At 40.9% G+C, this 8,565-nt stretch overlaps 1 pseudogene; it reads right to left on the reverse strand.

The window, feature by feature from the left end:
• Positions 1-5,129: 5,129 nt before the first annotated feature.
• On the reverse strand, positions 5,130-5,879 carry LOC143592899 (21 kDa protein pseudogene; annotated as a pseudogene).
• Between the last annotated feature and the right edge of the window lie 2,686 nt (positions 5,880-8,565).

Here is an 8,565-nt window from a genome sequence, read left to right on the forward strand (position 1 = left end):
AAAGATTATAAAGAAAATATATATAAAAAATAGGCCAAAAGAACCCTACGCACCTGTAGGGTCAATAACAGGCCGATAGCCGCCGAACCCATCACCTGAACCCAACGGAAATCCATCCAAGAGGTCAGGCAGATGGGAAGGTGGCAGAGATTGGCGAGAAGCCCCATGCATACCTGATGGGTCGGCCGTCGTTGCCGATGGCGGGGGCATGGTAGCAGCCGCCGCGGTCGCCGCCGCGGTCGCCGCAGCAATAGTAACCGCCGGCTCGGTGAAGGATGCTGTAAAAATAGCACTCACAGCCGGCGGTGACGTTATCTCAGCTGGAACAGTCGGCTCAGAGTGAGCAACTGAACCAGCGGAAGCAGGCGCAGGCGCCTGGGTCGATGCCTCAGGTAGGCTGACCAAGCCTACCGTCATTGGCGGAGAGGTACTCCTCTGCGCTCCACCCTGGAATGCGTCAACATCCACGCCTGCGTAAAGAAGAAAAGTGTTAATGATATTAAGCTATGAAGTAAAAAGACAGGAAGTTTGTACTTACGGGTTTTCTTGAGCCTAAAGGTACGGAGAGGCGGGGACGAACCCGATGGAGCCGGCCTCTTTGCGCCGGTCACCGTCGTCTTCTTTGGCTCTCCGGAGGTGACAATCACAACCTCCGGAGCGGTGGTCTTATCACCACCGGGATTCCCCGCCACCTCTTCGCTCTCGGTCTCCAAATCAGACCGAGGCGCTGGATCGGCAGTGGAGGCCTTCTCCTTCCCCTTCCCGCCGGCAGCCTTCTTCTTCCGCACCAACGGAGGACCATCTGTGGATTCCTCATCAGAGCATACGATTAAAGGAATTCCAGCAGAGGTTTCAACATTGAGGGGTCGAGGGTCGAATAGCGCCTTACCTGGCCGACGGACGCTAAGGATCTCATGGCCTAGCGGATAGACCTCCACGAACCGATCCGCCGTTTGTTCTAGGATGGGCAACTCGTTCTCATCTAGAGCGCGAGTACCAATCCGTGCGGGACCGTCAGCCTCCCGCGGGTTCAGGAGCGACTGCAAGTCGTTCCCCTCTGAAATAAACAGGAAAGAAGTTAGAAGAAATTCAAAATCAACAAAAGGAAAAAAGGCATACCGTAAGGAACAGAGTTCGAACCGTATTCGAGGACGATCGGAATCTTGCGCGCATCAGCCTCCTTCCACACCCGGCTCATCCCCAGCATCACCATCCCGGACTCCGCAAACCGGTAAACCGGAGATTGGACCGGGAAATATTCGAAAACCATTCCGCCTCCTCGTAGTTGGAGGCGTGAAGACTAGGAAGGGCTTGCCCGTTCTTGAATTTCATGGCAAGGGGGGATGGCGCGAGCGGAGATGTAGAAGAACTCCTGATTCCACGCGCGAAGACTGGGCTCGGTTGCGCAAATCTTCAAACCCTTTATCCGGGTTATCAACGTGTACCACCCCTGGATGCACCTCCAAGTGTAGAAGGTCATCAGGCGGTCAACATAGGGCTCGATGCCCAAAATCCGGCACACCCACTCGAAGTGGCGAATCTTGGCGATCGCCATGGGGTGCAACTCGGTCAAATGAACACCGTGCCTCTCAAGGACACGGTAAACAAACTTTGTCAATGGGAACCTAAGATTCCCATAAACCAAGAATGCAGCATAAACCCCGACCTTGCCTCTGGGGGCATCGTACACCGTCTGATGGGGTTCAGGAAACTCAGGCTCGAGAGACTCGAGCATGAACTTCCTGACGACGTACCGATACAGGTCGCCAGGCAGAGCACACTGGCACTCGCCAGCAGTACTCTTATCATCAGCCGTAGATTCGAGATCACGAGACATCTTGTAAAAGAAGAAGAAAACGATTTCGGGAGAATGCTTGCCTGAAAAGATTAGTATTCGCCGGAAATCGCAAAGAAGATGAAGAGAAGAGTGAAAGTGTGGATTACAAAGAACCCTCTCCCCCTTTATATACTAATCGCAATTAATGCGATGAAATTAATGCGGAAGAGAGAGAAAACGAAGGTGCAATAAAACTATGACACGTGACAAAAACCAAGCTGACAACAGCTGTTAACAGGACGCATACCATTAATTTCGCGGCCACGCGCCCGAAAAATCGCGCCCACGCGCCTGAAAAAGCGTCTGGAATGACCATATACTGTCACGTCACCATAACTTCCTGCACGTCCTGACACAGTCAGAAGAAACCGTCGCACGACGTTTCAGAGGTTTGGACTGTTCTTATCCTTTCACCAACTCTTCGAATTTCAAAATTCAAAATTCAAAAAGATTCAAAAGTAAGCGGGAAAATACCCATTACCTTGGCAACCAAGTAACCGTAAGACGGATGCGGGTACAGTGTTAAGGCAAAACCCTTCACATACCTAGCTCCCGCAGGGAATTGAAGCCAAGAATAACTTGGCAACCAAGTAACCGTCAGACGGATGCGGGTACAGTGTTAAGGCAAAACCCTTCACATACTTAGCACCCGCAGGGAATTGACGCCAGGAATACCTTGGAAGTAAAGTAACCGTAAGACGAGTGCGGGTACAGTGTCAAGGCAAAACCCTTCACATACTTAGCACTCTGCAGGGAATTCAAACCAAGAAGGATCTTCTGGGCCATGCTTGCGGAAACGGGAATAACATCCCCGCACGACGGGAACGTCGAGAACTATATTGTTTGAAACTCCAAGATGGAATCGGTGGTTTTAGCATAATTGATCACTATGTTGAAAACTACCAAGACCCCATGGAGAATCCACACAAGTGGGACTCAACGCTCCTGACGAGCGAGGAGGTTACAAACCTACCCGCTTCACACCCAAAGATCAAGCAGAAAAGTCGGGAATTTCTGCGTGACATCAGAAAAACCGCGGGAAGAATCACCACGGAAAACTTAAAAACTAAACCCTTTTCAAAACCCCTTGCTAAGTCCAAAAGTTCACCTCACTTATTAATAATTCATGAGAAGAACATTGGACTGGGGGGACTTGAAGAGGTAGGTCCCAGCAGAGCCCAGTTGGACCCGCAAGACTCACCTTGAACAGGGACGTTTGCGCAATGACCAACTGCTCCAGCAGGACCCACCATGCTCAAAGAACCTTACGCGCAGTACGCCAGCTGTACCCGCAGGGAAAGCCTCCCAATGGTGAAGTACCCCGCCTGTTCCCGCAGCTGCGGATACAAGCCATCAGGAAGGCTACCCGCACTAACAGCAAGGCTACACGCACAAGGCATTAGCCACTTCAGTAGTCACATGAAGGAATGAGCAAGGCGGGAATACTCCCGCCTAAATGAGCCTGTCCGTATGCTTCTGGAAGGTCTTTCGTACTATACCTACTAAGGTATGGGCGGAACAGACAATTTGACCAGAGCAGCCCATGAACCAATTACAGGGTGACAGCTCACCGACAACAATACGAGGAGGAGCACCCTCTAGTACTGTTTGTCACTATTAGCCGCTGCCTACTCACCAACCCTTACGATGGGACGTGCGCAGCCTACAGTTGGTGGAACAGTGCGTAGCCGGCAGTAAAGGAACAGTATACAGCCGACCTTTACTGTTGGTCGTAGCCTATCCACCAACCAGCATGGCCTGTGCGTAGTCCACTGTTGGTGGAACAGGATTACTATTCAGCCGGCTGTACCTTCTAGGAAACCTACCTTCGGCTATAAATACTCCAACACCTTGGAATGGTAAGGACATCATCTGATATCTCAATCTTATCTAGCAATCTCTTAATATACACTTATATTCAGAGCAATCTAGTCTGATTCTCACGCCGGAGGGTGGTCACAAGGAGGAACCCCCCCCCCCCCATTCTCAGTGACGAGCTTACGGTGTCTGTTTTGCAGGTCTCCAGAAGAACAACCTTCTCTGCTGGACCTCATCCTCGTGGGAAACATTACTTAACCCCCAGATTATCTATAATCTGCCTGTGGGTTCACTTAGTGTTTCTTCATAAAGATATATAATTTCATGTAGTAAATTTATTAGTTAAGAAATTAATGTAACCTTGCATTTGAATCCCTATTTTAAATTATCTTAAAACTGATTTAGAACGAAACTATAAACATGCACTTAATCGTCGTACCTAAAAATATCAAAACTGAAAACGAGTGAATTATAAAATGAACATCGTTTCGATTTTTGAGTACAGTACCATTGTTAGTACAGAAATCGAAAACATGAAAAGTGAATACTGCTACCATTGGTATTTGATCATTATCGGTTTGGTACAGTATCGGGATGACACCCATACTCGTAAAAAAAATACTCATCCATAATATATAGTGAGTTTAATGGGTAACACAAGTGAATACATCATCACTTTTTATTTATAGTTTACAAAGAAAAACAGTCAACAAATGCTAGGTCATTAGGGCGTATAGTAATCTTCAATGCTAGGCCATCGGATGGGAGCGACAAAAGAGATTACATATAATTACAATTAAAGAGTTTAATATTAGGGTTTTAAACAATACGAATCACTATATACTAATTAAATATGATATAGTTTTAATTATTTTGTTTTCACAATAACTTACACTTCATAATCATGAAATCACCATTTATATATATGGTGAGATTCACCATATAACATTGAGAGAGAAAAATAATCGTTTGATTGTTTTATTAATAGTTCATAGTTGTACACTTAATGAGTTATAGTTAAACTAATAACATCCAATTTTTGTAAAATCTACAACCATAGATTACTTAAAATAGTTTTAATTAATCCCTAAATTGTCAACAATCCAAGAATATTTGTTCAAAATTTAAACTACCCGTAAGGTACAAGCGAGACAATAAAGTGGAAACTGACCTCACATTTCGGAGCTCATAACACGACCAAAACGTTAGGTACCGACTTACCGTTGGGTCTTGCCACACTACTATTAATTAATTAATAAACAAAGCCTAAAAAAATGCAATCATTAAACATTATATTTAATTTAATCCTCAACACCCATTTAAGGCATAAATAAACAAAGAAACAAAATCATGAATAATTCAAAACTTATTAATTTTATAAGCTCAACAAAATATACATGTTGCATGATAGTATTATACATCTTTATATAATTATATCTATAAAATTTAGACACTATCAAAGATATGCTAATATATAAAAGGTTCATTGATAGTGGTGTGGTTCACTAGAGCCCACCTATCATGCATCAACTAATGCTTTTGGGCAAAGTTGTTAACAAGTGCTAGAGCATTACTAGTAACATGTGCAACACTAGCTATCTGAGCCCGAACCGAAGTCTTGATCCGGCCCTCCATGGCCCGACCACCGAACCCGTCCATGCACGTGTTTTCATCGGTTAACGCCGAGCTGACCCATGTCTGGACATTACTCATGTGCCATACGAACTGTTGGCCCTTGACCCGTTCACAACTCTTGAGCTCCTGGATCGATTTCCCGACCCGGTCCAAACTATCACTCACTACTTCTAAACAGTCCCAATTGCGGCCTTTTCGCGGGGCTTTAGCCCTTTGAACCTTTTTAACTTGTTGAGGTAGGATTGGGTGGCTTGGGACCGTTTAAGGCTCACGGCTAATGCGGTGTGGGCCAACTCGGCCCGGCTTGTTTTTATGGTTTTGGCGAAAGGGGAAAGTGTTTCTTCGCATACCGCGGGGTAGCGAACCGTGGCACATGATGATTTGATGAAGGTAGTGGTGGGCTTGACCCCGGTCGAGACCGCGGTTGCGGCTAGGTAGACAACGGTTAGGAAGATGAGTGGTATGGCTATTTTGGATTCCATTTTTGGTGTAGTGAGTTGATAATGTTATGGGTAATAAGAGGTTTGGGGTGGGTATTTATAGAGGTTGTTATGGGCCCGCCTAACTTGCTTGAGCCGTGTGAAAATGGGTGGTAGTGTTGGGTGCGGTTGGCTAGCTTAGACTATTCACTAAATCACTATCACAACCAGTGTTTTATAAACCGGTTCAAACCGGCCGGTTGAACCAGTTAAACCGGATTTTGCATCGCAGGCCGGTATTTTGAGTCCGGTTTTTTTGGCCGGTTTGCAAGAACATCGTATCGCCGTTTTTGTCTAAAATACCGGTTTTTACCGGTAAACCGGTTTTATGTCCGAAATTTTTTTGATTATTGACCCGTATTTTTTCAGAACTACTTTTAACCCAACAATTAACATTTACACGTGTAAACTTTAGGACTATTTTTTAAAAAATTATGTGCTTTTGCGTAGTTTTTTAAATATGAATTAACTTTTTAATTATTTTTTGTTATGAAATAATTTAGTTTTGGGTTATTTTTGTTACATTTATAGGTAATTTTAAGGTAAACTATTCAACCGGTCGAACTTTTCGGTATAACCCGGTTCAACCGGTTGTACCATTTTTTAGCCCAATCCTGTACAAGTAAAATACCGGATTTTAAAACATTGATCACAACTCAAACCAACCCAACCATTTATTAAAAAACTAATTTCTCTCACCTTCATCTATACAACCCAACCCAACCCAACCCAACCCAACCCAACCCAACCCAATATGTTACTCATTATCACAACCTAACCTAAACTGATGTTTTATTAAATAAAAATGCTTCATTTGTTATAAAATTTATATCAAAATGTTCAATATTTTTTATAAATAAAACTATGTTGTTACAATTTTTTAAAAAAGGTTAAAAGTTGAAGTTTCATGAAAAAACCAAGTAAGGTATAAAAGTTTGGTTGCAAACTTGGGTTGCTGGAACAACTTAGGCTGCAACCGGTTGCTGACAAAAAAGAATTTTCAATTTTTTAATTATGATATTTTTTTGTCCTTTTGTGTCACCTTGCAACTGGTTGTAATAAATGGTCATCATAGTAAATAGTCTTAGTATTTGAGGTTGGCAAAAAAGGTTTAAAAAATTATTACTATTTTTTTAAACGGAAAACCAGACACTAAGAATCACTCTTACAAATAAATAAATAATTCGTTTGAAAGCAAAATGTCGTGACCCGGCCCACCAATAATGAAAAACCCACAATTAGAAGAATTATGTAGTTCAACGGGCTTCAACTTGAAAAAAAAATGTTATAGACGAGACTCGAACTCATGATCTCCTGTAAAAAAATAGTGGTTACTGCTTGACCAATTAATCTTTGGTAAAATGACTTAATTATTTCATACTAGTTAAAAATGATCTAATTCTTTTATACAATTTAGTTTTGGTAGTTTTTAATGTATTATATTAGAATAATGGAATTAAGAAGTGGTTTAGGGGTTTTTCCAATATCAAAGCACCGGTCCAGCATTGAATTGCGGGTACAATAAGTTGAATTTGGTCGTATCCGACAATCTACTTCGTTTCACACGCTAAATAAGAAAATCGTAACACATTCATATAAAATAATATCAAAGTAATAAAATATAAAGTCTTTATGGGTCCTTTAATTTTAATTTTATGCATGTGGTCTCAAGAAAAACCGTACCACATTTAATTTACAGAAAAGTAGAAAACTAATTATTCATTCTTGTGGTATTCACATTTTGAATCAAAACCTTTTAAAAATAATTTAAAAACATTTTGAATCAAAACCTTTTAAAAATAATTTAAAAACATTTCATTTTATTACTTAATGTTGGAAATCAGGTCGACAAATATAAACAAAATTTCATTTCAATCAACATTGACTCTTTTTGTTTATTATAATTCTTGGCACACTTATAATGACCTCTAACCGGTGGCTTGTCAAGACATTACCGGTTAAGCGGAAAGTATCTTTCAATTTTGATGTGGAACCGAACTGATTGAATTCAAAGGTTAATAAAATGAGTTTAAATCTACAAACTTAATAGAAAACATAACAATAACTAATAGCATTGTCCTATACAAGTTAAAAGGTTGAGCCACTATACAATACGATATCTTCATCTCACCTTGGTGAGAAAGCAAGTGTGAAATGTTAAATGAGAAATTGCCTATAAAAATAATAGCCTCTGTTTACATTGTTTTAACATATTTTTTTTACTTTAACGTTGACTATAAAATCAAAGTCTAGATTCGCTTATGGTTAGTATTTGTGTGTTATTTTATTTTCAAATTATTTTGAACTATTTGATTGGGTCAAATGTTTGACACTTTTGTTTGACGGTTTATGCTAGTTTGACCCATCGATATTTGACTGAACATAACCAAATAAGTGAATAACTTCAACTTAACCGATTAACTAAATTGAAATTAACCAAAACCCAGTTTAACCTTTACTGGAAAATTTGGTTTCATTTATGACTTAAAAAATTTAACCGAACCGGATCAAATTAGTACATGCATAGTTCTTGTTAAGTAAGATTTATTTTTTTTAATTTAAGATTTAAGATAGATAATAAAGAAATCTAAAGAGTGAACACACGTATATTAAAGAACAATTGAAATGATTAAAGTGTCTTATAGTGTGTGAATATAAAATTATTTGCTGACCCTGGAGCTTGATATTTTTGGTTTCAAGTGGAATTAGGCCGATAAAATAATAAATAACAATATAAAAGAGCATTTATTTGATATTTTAAATAGAGACATGAAAAATATAAAACATGCATATTTG

Source organism: Bidens hawaiensis, unplaced genomic scaffold, assembly GCF_021521415.1.
Source record: "Bidens hawaiensis isolate Kalapana, Puna unplaced genomic scaffold, B.hawaiensis_p1.1 tig00041358_1, whole genome shotgun sequence".
In the NCBI taxonomy this organism is placed as follows: domain Eukaryota; kingdom Viridiplantae; phylum Streptophyta; class Magnoliopsida; order Asterales; family Asteraceae; genus Bidens; species Bidens hawaiensis.